Below are 12730 nucleotides of genomic sequence, written 5' to 3'. Positions count from 1 at the left end.
CCCCCCACCCAGCAGCTGGGAGAGGAACTTCAAAAAGTACAGTTGATGTCGTAACGATGTTTTAGTATTTCAATGATATTTTATTATTTCAATGACAGTTTATTATTTCATCAACTCTCAGGGATAATAAACAGGGCATTGGGTTTGGGCTGCTCCCTCCTGGCCTTGTGTTGCCCCTGTGCTCCTTTCATGTTGACATTTCTCACTTGGAAGAGCTTCCAATGGAAATAGAGGTCAAGAGGTATCTGCTGCATGAGCACCACTGGCCATGGGGACATTTTTCAGTCACACATCGTATCCTACTGTTCTCCCAGGGAATTTTCTGTCTGGAATATTTCTTGGGCTAAACAAGAGCTGTCTCTTATTTTACAACCCCTCTTTTCAAGGCCAGGTTGGATGGGGCTTGGAAAAACCAGGGATGGTGGAAGGTGTCCCTGCCCGTGGCAGGGGCTTGGAATTAAATGACCTTTAAGGTCCCTCCCCAAACCATTCCATGTTTCTATGACCAAGAAAAGGCATGTCAGGAATCTGATGAACACCTACAACTAGAAAACCCGGCACAGGTCATTTAGTGCACTGGGAATCCAAAGAGTTAAAGGATATGGAAGGGTCTAAATGAGCAGCACTCAGCCAGAGCTGAGGATTTATGACATTGCCAAATTCAGGGGCTTTCATCTCAGTGCAGCACCTTCACCTCCCACCCATTCACCCCCACCCAGCAGCTGGGAGAAGAACTTCAAAAAGTACAGTTGATATCGTAACGATGTTTTAGTATTTCAATGATATTTTATTATTTCGTCTACTTTCAGGGATAATAAACAGGGAATTGGGTTTGGGCTGCTCCCTCCTGGCCTTGTGTTGCCTCTGGGCTCCTTTCATGTTGACGTTTCTCACTTGGAAGAGCTTCAGCTGGAAATAGAGGTAAAGGGGTATCTACTGCCACGAGCACCGCTGGCCATGGGGACATTTCATGGTCACGCATCATATCCCACTGGTCTCCCAGGGAATTTTCTGTCTGGAATATTTCTTGGGCTAAACAAGAGCTGTCTTTTATTTTATGACCCCTCTTTTCAAGGCCAGGTTGGATGGAGTTCTGAGCAACCTGGGATGGTGGAAGGTGTCCCTGCCCATGGCAGGGGTTTGGAATTAAATGATTTTTAAGGTCCCTCCCCAAATAATTCCATGTTTCTATGACCAAGAAGAGGCATGTCAGGAAGCTGATGAACACCTACAATTAAGAAACCCAGCACAGGCTATTTAGTGCATTGGGAATCCAAAGAGTTAAAGGAAATGGAAGAGTCTAAATGAGCAGGACTCAGCCAGAGCCCTGCAGGGGACTGACGAGCAAAAAATTACTTTTCTGGAGAATATTTCATCTCCTGTTAGCAGAAACGAGGCACAGATCAACTCTGTGATCATTTGTACCTCCCTGGTACAGCCAATTTGATGGGTATCTCAATGATCAGTTGAGCTGGTGAGCAATTAAAGTCTAATTTGCATCTGCACACGAAATTAAAATGCTGGATGGATTAATTTTTAAAAGCAGTTCCCTCTCATTGAAGGCAGCATTAACTGATTGGATCCATGCACAGGATGAGACTTGGATTTCTCCTCACCAAGGGAGAGATGTTGCCCTGAAACTCAAGGAAATCTCTGCTTTGTTCAGCAGGTGATAAATGCTTCCAGCAGATCCTCTAGGTAAAGATAAGGCTGTTCCATGATTTTACTCCAGTGAAACCTTAACTACCACAATATCCAGAGTTTATTGTCCACAGAAGTTGCAATTTTCATAGCAAACTGCATTAAACAAACTGACTTGAGTGGATGTTGCAGCACAAGGTTTTCTCTTTCAGCAACGTGGGCATCTCTGTCCTAAAGAGATGACAAAATTCTCCTGGCAGCCCTGGGCTTGGGATGGGTGGAGTAGCCCCAGGCAAAGCCTATTTATACAGGAAAACTTGTGGATTTGTTAGGCAGGTGGGGGAAAAGGCAGATTTTTTACTGCGGAAAAATATTGGGCAAGATGATTTTTTATGTGCTCCAACACCCAGTGGAGCTGTGCCCACAGAAAACATTAAAACTCCATTTGCAGGGCTGTTTCGTAAAAAGAAGGAAAAAAACCCCACATGTTAAAAGAATAGAAAGGTTTTGTTACAAGCTGAGAAGGAAAAAGAAGTTTTTAAATGAAAATTCAGTTGAACCCACCCACTTCTGAAACACCGAAGCATTACTGATCCACAGAAATTTTCATTATTCTCCATTTTTACCCGGTTTGGTTTAAGTGTAAGGTCCTGAAGAAACTGAGCACCCTTTCTCTCCCAGAAGTTTTGTATATTAAATGAACAGTATAGTCAATATACTTTAAATACATCTTTTTCTAAGACTGAAACTTGTCACCACTTCCACTCCAAGGATATAATTTTTTTTCTCTGCAAAATAAGCAGTTGGAGACCATAGAGGTGCCTGGATGAAAGATATTAAGATATTTAAGTAAGTAGAAATATATTTAAGTGCCTTGAGAATCTGTGTTAGCTAGTAAAGGCCCTAGGGCCTAGTTTAAAGTTCAGTAACTTAGCTCCAGACATAAAAAACCACAGTAGAACTTTGCTTGCATCTCTAGAATAAATACAACTATCTGTGTAAATAGATAGAATTATTCATGTTAATAAACTTATATACATAAAATTTAAGTAAGAAAACAAATAGTTTGTGTAAATGGATAATAATAAATACATCGTTTTTTAAGTAAGAACTGACACTACTTTTTTACTACTTTTGTACATTAGATTGGTTTAGAAAGAATGTTTAAGAATCATGTTTTTAGACAATTGGATGTTTTATGAATAAAATGGTCTGTAGTGGGGTGCAAGCAAAACAACTTATACACATTCTCGAACAAATAGAACTATATGCTGTTTTTAATGAAAATAAACTTATACACATAAATTTTAAGTGAGAAAACAGACAGTATATTTGTGTAGATAGATAATAATATATGTGTAGTTTTTTAGGCAAGAACAACTTTCATACATTAGAATCAAGTTTAGATTGGTTTAGAAAGAATGTTTAAGAATTGTACTTTTAGCTGATTGGATGTTTTATGAATAAAATGTCCTGTAATGGGGTGAAAGCAACAACAACCACAAGAAGAAGAAGGAACAGCAACATGAAGAAGGAGAAGGAGAAGGAGAAGGAGAAGGAGAAGGAGAAGGAGAAGGAGAAGGAGAAGGAGAAGGAGAAGGAGAAGGAGAAGGAGAAGGAGAAGGAGAAGGAGAAGGAGAAGGAGAAGGAGGAGAAGGAGAAGGAGGAGAAGGAGAAGGAGAAGGAGAAGCAAAAGGGAAAGGAAAAGGAAAAAGAAAATGAAAAGGAAAAGGAAAAGGAAAAGGAAAAGGAAAAGGAAAAGGAAAAGGAAAAGGAAAAGGAAAAGGAAAAGGAAAAGGAAAAGGAAAAGGAAAAGGAAAAGGAAAAGGTGGTTTTTGCTGCTGGCCAGAAGTGCGTCCCACTCGCCCCAGACTCTCCCTTGAATGTGGCAGAAACGAGCCTGATTTGCCAGTTTTTCAGCAGAATAAAATCTGTGTTGAGAACCATAAATATTTTGGTGTCCCAGAAAGGTGATCCTTCCACAGAGAACTGTGTGTGAATTATTTAATGTTACTGGGATGAGTTTAGGGTTGCTGTCATGGTTTTAGGTCCCAAAAAAGGATCTCTGTGTCCTTGTGGCACCATTGAATCTCTCCTGGGAAAAGCCATTTCCAGCTCCACTGGAGTCCTCCTGCCACAGAAGAGAAGGGGAAAAGGGCCCTTTGTGGCTTACAGGTGTTTGAAGTGAAGGGTGTAACAAGAATCTTTCTGAATTCAGTGATAAAAGCTAGGAGATGTATTTTTGGCAGGCAGGAGTTGTTCTGAGAGCAGCCAGCGGAACAAATTGCAACAATCACTTGACAAAATCTCCTAAATTAAATTTCAGATTAAAAAAACCTCATGGAAATTAAGCTGGTAATCCATGTATTAAAAGCAAAGCAAATCAGGCTACTTGAGAAGCGCTTTGCAAAGAGGAAATCACAGCCCCACATCTCTAAGCTGGGAGTTTTCGACACCCTGGTGCAGTGGAGCTGCAAGACCTTCAGATCACAGAGAAACTCTGTTTCAGACTTTATCAGCTGCTTCACCCCCATCTTGTAAGGAATATATGTTCAGGAATATAAATTTATGCTAACAGAAATTGGAATAGCCTCAGTTTTTGCTGCTACAGAATTTGGAGCGTGGTTGGAGTTTGCTGTGGCTGTAGTTCTGCATCTAACGTTGATCACTGTGCTTTGCGCATCCCCCACACTCTCAAGGGTTTTTTTCAGGAGTTGGATTCACTGTGGAAAACTTTTCTTGTAATTTAAAGTCCTCTCACAAAGTGTCTCAGTGCCTGCAGGGCACAAGTTAATATTTTCTTCGGTTTAAATGTGTTCTGGTTGAGACGATGACAAGAGGCTGCAGGGATGATACAGGATCTGCAGTAGTTTCAAAAAATATTAGTTCACAGAATTTTAGAGTGGTTTGGGTTGGAAGGAAAGTTCTGGATTATCTCATTCCACCCCTCTGCCATGGGCAGGGGCTCCTTCCACTCGACGGGGCTGCTCAAACTGAGATTGAGTAGGACACAGAAAATCAACATGCTCAAAAATATTTGCCAGCTTTAAAACTAATTTGATGAATTTCAATTTCAGATTAAAATAGAGAATCTTGAATGTTGCTGGAATTCTGCCAGAAATCATAAGGGACTTAAAAACACAGGAACCTGACAAGCTGCCCATGATCCCTGGGCTGGAAAAGCAGGGGATATCCACCTGTTGTGTAATTCCCGAGGAGGGCTGCCCAAAATCCCTGGAATATGGGAGCACTGACACACAGAAGCAATGCACAGCAGTGGGGGAATGTGCCAGTGAATTTTTATGTTTGACTTTATCTAACTGGTTCTTTCCTCAAATCAAACACATGAGCATCTTCCCATCACATTCCCACTTGGACAGGCAGCAGGATACTCTGGATCATCCCAATTCAGTACAAACTTCAGCTAAATTTGAGTTAATAAACAATGGTGGCTACATGCTCCAGATTTATCACCACAGTCCCAGATCAGCAGTGTCACATCATCCCCTTTGCTTGTGGCATTATTTTATTCATAGAGTGGTTTGTGTTGGAAGAGATCTTTACATCATCCAGTTCCAACCTCCATGGGCAGGGACACTTTCCACAAGCTACTCAGATCTCCGTCTAAGCTGGACTTGACCAACCAGGATACATTTTTTTAATCTTATTTTATCTCCAAGCCCTGCAAACTTCCTTACTTCCTTTTGTGTGATGGGAATATAAGGTGGGAACAGGAAGAATCTCCCTTTTTTTGGTGATTTCCAAGCTTGTAGTCACAAGTGATTCCAAAGGTGACTTTTCCTCTCTCAGGAGTTTTGTTTTTCCTTTAACCTGCCCAGGACTGCCACCTCCTCAAGACTGAGGTGCTCCATGTGTTTCCCCATTCCAGAATTCCTGAGTGAACGTGGACTTGCCAATGGAGCTGCTGGTCTGGCTCACATTTTACTTTGCATTGCTCCCTAACTATGGCTCAGTGGCCTGAAAAAATTAATTTCTTATTAATTGTTTTAAAACCGACAGCATCCTGTGCTGCTTTGGGTGAGCAATTGCCTTTCTCTGCTGGGAAATAATTTCGGCATTTCATTTGGAAAAAAGTAATTAACTGCATGGGTATGCTTAGTTGAGTAAGTCATTACAATCTCTGACTTATGCAAATGAGATCGTTCAAGTATAATTCTTACTGAGATAACTCCACACACACATAAACTTTCAAATTGCATGGTCCAGCTGAGTATTTGTGGGCAAATAAACGACGTTAATGGGTTAATTTATAAACTCTGTTGCATAATCAGTTTTCAGGAAGCAGGGAGCTTGTTAGGAAGCTGGTACCTGTTGCCTTCTGGTATAAGGCAAGGCGACCTGGTTGTGAGGAACAGCACGGCGACCCAATTCTCCAGGGTCGCTCGGGCCAATGAGCACGCAGACACCAATGTGGTGGACGGTCAAAAGGCGTTTATTATCTCTTCTCGTGGGGTTTTATAGTTTAAGGGGCTCTCTACGTCAGAGGGGGTCTGTCTTCACTGTCTGTGGTTAGTAAGGAGTGGAAAGTTACCAGAGGTGGAAAGTTACTGGGTGTGGAATGGAAAGTTACTGGCACTACTGTTAGGGGGGCTGCATTCCTAGGGTAATCTCTTATCTTAGGGGAACAGGGGGTCGGTCCTGCCTCTCCGTTACATCGCGTAATCTTCCGACCGCCTGTCCCTATCTACCATAGGTACCAGAGCTTCCAGGGATTTTTTGGCACATCATTGGATGGGGAACATGAGGAATCCACTGGTTCACACACCCTTGTGCTCATTTTGCAGCTGTTGCAGCATGGAACACGTTTTCAGGGTCAACCTCCTCATATTCTGCCTGCTTTAATTAAGATGTTTACGGTGTTGTGGGACAGGTGACCATGCTCATGGATTTTACTGACTGTCCTGGATATTTTTGTTCCAAAAACATTTAAACTTTCAAGTGAGTGTTGGCAATGTCTTTTTTCCTTCTTTGTCATCTCCTTACACCATGGAGCTTTTTCTCTCCTTGAATGTAATCTTACTATGCAATTTTTGGCCAGTTTAAAATAAAAAGATAGGTGCAAAGGCTGAATATGGACCAAAAAGGTGAGTTAGGGAATTATTCCATAGAATCGTTAAATATCTTGGATTGGAAGGGTCCCACAAGGATCATTGAGCCCAAACTCTTGGCCCTGTATAGGACAACATTAAGAATTACCATAAGAATTTTCCCCTAGAAAATTATTCACTTGCCTCAAATATGCTCATTTATCCTGAAACCTCTTGGGAATTTCGAGAAAAGAGTATTTTGGGGATAGATTTCTAACACAAGGGAACAAATGCCTTAACTTTGCTCTCCACAGCTCATGCTGTACAGACTCAGCATTAAGCCAGGCAGTCAGACGGGAAACAAAAAATTCTCAGTTGGAAGAATTCCATTTCATTACAAGGCTCTGAGTTAAACTGAGGATCTGGTATCTCTGGAGAAATCCCTGAGTTTGGAAAACCCTCTGCTAGGAGGCCAAAAAGAGTTCCTGTAGGATTTGATTCATCATTCTCTGGGGTACTGATTCAGTGGGACTTAATTTTCTGCCTCCCGAGTAATCGGGAGCTCGCATCCACCTCCTCCTCTTGATTGATGAACACGACTGGGAATACAACGACGAATGAACCCTTGGATGGAGGAGGTGGGGAGATAGGGAGTGAGAGATTTCTCCCTGGGAGAGCCAGGCTTTGACAAGGCTGATTAACAGAGAAATGGCCTCGGAAGCCACGAGGTCAGCGGCTCTGCCCAAGCTGCTGCTTCATTTGGAGAGGGGCTGCTCTGAGGCTCTCGCAGCAGCAGAGCTGTTAACAGGAGATGTTTAATCCTCTCTGGCTGACAGGGAGCTGCCAAGATGCTTGGAAAGCCTTCCTGCACTCCTGGAAAGACAGGTCTGTGCAGATGCTGAGGCTGGGAAAGGAGCAGTCAGTCATTCCAGGCAGAGTCAACGGGGATTTTCAATTTGGGTTTCCTTGGAGCGTGGCACAAAATCTGCCTCAACATGTGTAGACCACAAATTACTGGATCAGAATAGATCAGAATATATGGGGTGGTATTTGAATCTGTAGCAGCAATGAATTTCTTAGGATTAGGTAAATAAAAAAGGAAAAAATAAACTTGAACAGTAAAACTACTTACTGTGACTACCGAGTTGAGGTGTCCAGCTGTAATTCCAGAAGGGATTGCATCCAGAGCCAGGTGCAAGGCTTTCTCAACAGCTGGAGCTATTCCCTAATTACTGAACTGTCCTTTGGAATCCCTTTTAATTTTTTAAATTTTTAATTTTTTTTTTTTTAATTTGAGTGGTTAACAGTCAAATGAAGATGTGCAAAGTCTGTGTCTCTGCTCCCAGGAGAACTGAATGTTTCTTCTGGTAAAAGCATCCCAGTTTAATTAGTTAATTAGTTAATTAGTTAATACCAGAGAGACTCTGTTCAGTACCAAAAAATCTCCTCAGAACCATCTTTTGCTCTCAGTTGAAAATGACTTAACAAGGAAGGAGAAACAACAGCATTTTTGCATGACCTGTGTCTTGCCTCTTCTCCCACCTGTCTGAGGAGATGAGGTTTGAGGAGGGAACCAGAACAATAAGATCCTTTCTCAGCTCTGACAGAGCCAGGGCAGGTAATTCCTGCATAATTTGTTTGCTTTTTTTTCCTCAAACAACCCAAAAAAAACCCCAGAGAAAATGTCAAGTCTGTTAAGCAAAATTTGTCTCAGGCAGCAGCTTTCACCTTTGTTAGTTCCTTAATGAAAGTTTTTCAACTCAGTATCAAGCAGCAAAAAAAAAAAAAAGGCAAAAAAAAAAGAAAAAGTTGTTTCTTTGAAACACAAATCCCATTCATTGCAAGGTCAAGGTGAGATTGTTGCTGCTTTAATAAACACCTCAAATTGTCTCTGATTAATTCTAAATAAATTTCGTGTGTGATAAGTGATTTTGAGCAAGTGCTGTTGACACGCGGAGCTGACGGAGATTAAGGGGAGAAAGAGATGAACAATGGGGTGAGATTAGAAACTCGTTGTCACTGGGAGCAGGACCCGGGAGTGGAAGGATGACACAATCATTTGTCATTGTGCAGGTGAGGGGAATGAACAAGGATTTTCAGGGAGATGGCCCAAGATTTGGAGCATGGCCGAGCTGCTCAGGAGGCAAAGTCAGTCCAAGCCATAAGAAAAGCAAACAGTGGGACAGCATACTAAAATAAAACCATTTTTGTAGTGGTGGGAGTGGGAAAAGTGGGGCAAAGCAGTGGGAACTTGTGGTCCAAGTGAGTCAGGGGATGTTTTCAGTGGTTGGTTAAAAGGAAAAATCTACTTCAGGTGTAGATTTGTGGGGCTGATGCCTCAGGTTTTAGCTTTTATATTTTTCAGATTCTGTGCTGCTTTAGTGTGTAGTTCTGAGCTTCATATTAGGGGATGGTGAGCTCTCTTCACAGAGTAGGGAGACAAAACAATTCCTGCTCTAGCTGGGAACCAAGGACAACTGATCCAAATTTCAGGCCCAAGAGCATAAATAATATGGACTGTAGAGAGAAAAACAAGAAGGATGGGACTTCATAAGCTAAAGCTGTAACTGGACAATTAACTCCAATATGCAAATGGACCAGAACTTATAAAAGTGTGAGACCCTGTAACTGGTCAACCATTTAGTGACCATTTTGGGTTCATCTTGGGTGTAGCATTGGCTGGGCTCTTGTGCTTCCCAAGGTGGATCCATTGAGGCCTTCTAATAAATCTCCACTTTATCTCTGTCCAGTCTCTGTTCAAGATCAGCCTTCACGAGGCATCAGGACCAAGACCATGGAATCCCAGAATGGCTTTTTGGATTGGAATGGACCTTCCAGATCATCTCATTCCAGCCCCCTGCCATGGGCAGAGACACCTTCCACTATCCCTGGTTGATCCCATCTCATCCAAGCTGGCCTTGAACATTTCCAGGGATGGGGTATCCACACCATTTCTGGGAAGCCTGTTCCAGGGCCTCACCACCCTCCCAGGGAAGAATTTTGCCTAATATTCAATCTAAACCTGGTCCTTCTGTTTAAAGCCTTTCCTGGCTCCTTCCTGTTGTACCAAAATTGTGTTTTAACCAGGGAGAGTCAGGGAATACAAGGCAAGCAGTGATTTTATCAATCAGGTGTTCAATGTTCTGGTTTTCTTGGATGGCTTAGGATAACAAGGATTGCTCCCTGCTCATGGCACAGGGTTTGGAATTGGATGATTTTGAAGGTTCCTTCCAACCCAAACCATTCTAGGTTTCTATGAGTTACTCATCGGAGCCAAAGCCACTTGAGAGCATGATGGAACCGGGGAACAGCTCTTAAGTGGTGTAAAAGGAAAGGAGACGGAGTCAGAGTGGAAATGCCCCCAAGGCTGAAGGAAAGGGAGGGAGAGGGGTGCTGTGGTTTAGAATATTCAAAATAGTCCAGATATAAACTTGGAAATGGCTCCAGGGAATGAGACTTTTGCTGCCTCTCAGGTCTTGGTGTCCTAGAATTTCTTTCCAGCTCAGATGGCAGGGATTTTTTTCATAGTCTGTGAGACAACAGAAATAGGGTGTTTTTTCAAATTCTATAAATGTATTTTAGTCTAATAAAATTATATAACAACATATTCCCTTCTCCCACTAAAGGACATTAATTGCAACAACTTATTTTTTATCAAATCTTAATTAGACATTTACCTATTAATAGGAACACCACAGAAACTCAAACCATTCCCATTAACATTAACAGGTGAGAGATGTTTATTGATGACCCCCACACTGGGTCTGATGTGAAAAAATTCTTATGAAAATTTATTCCTCTCTAAAAAAGCAATGATTTATTCAAAAGATGAAAATGATTTGTGAGCAGGCAGGGAGGGGGGGAGCCTCGATGAAGTGTCTGGGACTGGTACATTTGAAAATCAGCTCTTCAGGGCAACATAAATAAATACAGCAGAACCCTGAAGAAAATAAAATAACATGAATCATAAATCAAAGCAACATAGTGGAGCTGCAGAGGACATCACAAATAGATGGGATAACAGAAGGAAATATTGGCCGTGGCATAAATAGCTCTTAATAAATCATGGACCAACAGGAGCAGGGCAGCAGCTTCTCCACTGAAGATAAGGACAGGTGGAAACATATTGGTGGTGCTTGTGCAGGCACTGCACACGTGGGCTGGAGGTCAAGGAGACCTCTGGAGTTCTTCTGTGTTTGACAGGAATGTCACTGCCTGAGAGGATGTGGGAGATCGAGCTGGTTAATGGTTCAGGGATCAAGTAAAATACTCACCCAGGAGCAGAGGGTGAGCAGAGCCCACCTCAGGCTACACCTGGGTGCTGAAAAAGGTAGGAGGCAAATCCTTTGAGAAGGGAACAGGCACTTTGTCCTTCATTAGGATACTCAGGATTCAGGATTTTAGGATAATTAGAATTTTAGGATAATCAGGATTTGTCTTTAATTAGGATACTCAGCTGGGATAAATCCCCTGCCTGGGAAGCACCAGGGCATTCTCATGTGGGCTCAATGGCCTCAAGGAGCTCATCTCTGCTGATAGGCAAAAATGGGCTCAACTGGGATGATTTAATGGCAGCTGTATCCTAGGAGGTGTCAAAAATTCCTCAAATCTTCCATGATCCACAACATTATATCATCCGTGTATCCTGTGATTCCAGCATTCAGCCAAAACTCCTCACCCCAGGGGAGGTACCAGGGTGTTCCTACCTAAACCTGAGTGAATATAAATGCAATAGAGGATGTATTCTGGGGTTTTCCTGGGGTTTTCTCCCCACCATTTATTTGGGATTTCCCCCACCAGCCAGTGGATCCAATCTGTGACCATCATTTTGGCCAACATTTAGACCTCTGTCCCTGGAGGTGTTTAAGAAAAGAGCAGATGTGGCACTTAGTGCCATGGCCTGGTGCACAAGGTGGGGTTGGGTCACGGTTTGATGATCTCAAATGTCTTTTCCAGCCTCATTGATTCTGTCATCTCTAGGGTGACTGATGGTGACACGGCCTTGAGAGGAACCCACCTGCAGAGCTGCCTCCAGCTCTGGGGTCCCCAGCACAGGAAGGACATGGAGATGTGGGGGTGAGTCCAGAGAAGGCCACCAAGGTGATCAGAGGGATGAAGTAACTACCAGGAGGAAAGACTAGGAGAATTGGGATTGTTCACCCTGCAGAAGAGAACTTTTGGGATGACCTAATTGTGGCCTTCTGGAATCTGAAGGGAGCCAAGAAAGATGGGGGAGAGATTATTTGAAAGGGCTTGGAGTGACAGCACAGGGAGCAGTGACTTCAATCTGACAGAGGGTAGATTAGATATTAGAAATAAATCCTTTATGTGAGGGTGGCCAGGCATTGAAACAGGCTGCTCTGAGAAATTTTGGCTGCCTCATCACAGGAAGTGCTCAAGAGAAGATTGGTTTGGACTTAGAACAACCTGAAATATCTAAATGAGTGAGAAAAAAACACATCATAGGACCACAGACTCATGGAATGGCCTGGGTTGGAAGGGACCTTCAAGATTATCTCATTCCAAACCACAACCATGGGCAGGGATACCTTTCCCTAGGCCATGTTGCTCCAAACCCCATCCAACCTGGTCTTAGATGCATCTGGAACAAGATTTTAGTTCTTCATTGTGGCTCTTTCCTTGCAGGGAGGTGCTGGTGGATTTCTATGTCCTGGATGAGGCAGGTGGTCAGACAAGTTGAGAACACTGAATTCTCTTCTCCTAAAGTCAGTGAGCTTTTGTGAAGATAAAATATTTGTAAAATGGAAGGGAGGAAAACAAGATCTATGTCACTTTTCAATCAGTTTAGTGGAGGACAAAAAAGGAAATACAGATTAAAACTCCTGTACTCTGAATTTTATCTGCCTTTGATAGAACTGTCAGTTTTAACACAGCCTTTTTGGGTAACAAAAATTATAAGGTCAGCCATGAATTCTAATTAAACAAACAGCAGCACCAGGACTGATTGGTTTCATGTTCTCTGCTAACCTTGAGAAAAAGAGGATGTGGATTGATATGTAAATGCATTTTCAACCCTGTCT

The sequence above is a fragment of the Melospiza georgiana genome, chromosome 1, assembly GCF_028018845.1.
Source record: "Melospiza georgiana isolate bMelGeo1 chromosome 1, bMelGeo1.pri, whole genome shotgun sequence".
Taxonomy (NCBI): domain Eukaryota; kingdom Metazoa; phylum Chordata; class Aves; order Passeriformes; family Passerellidae; genus Melospiza; species Melospiza georgiana.
Note: the sequence above shows the minus strand (reverse complement) of the source record.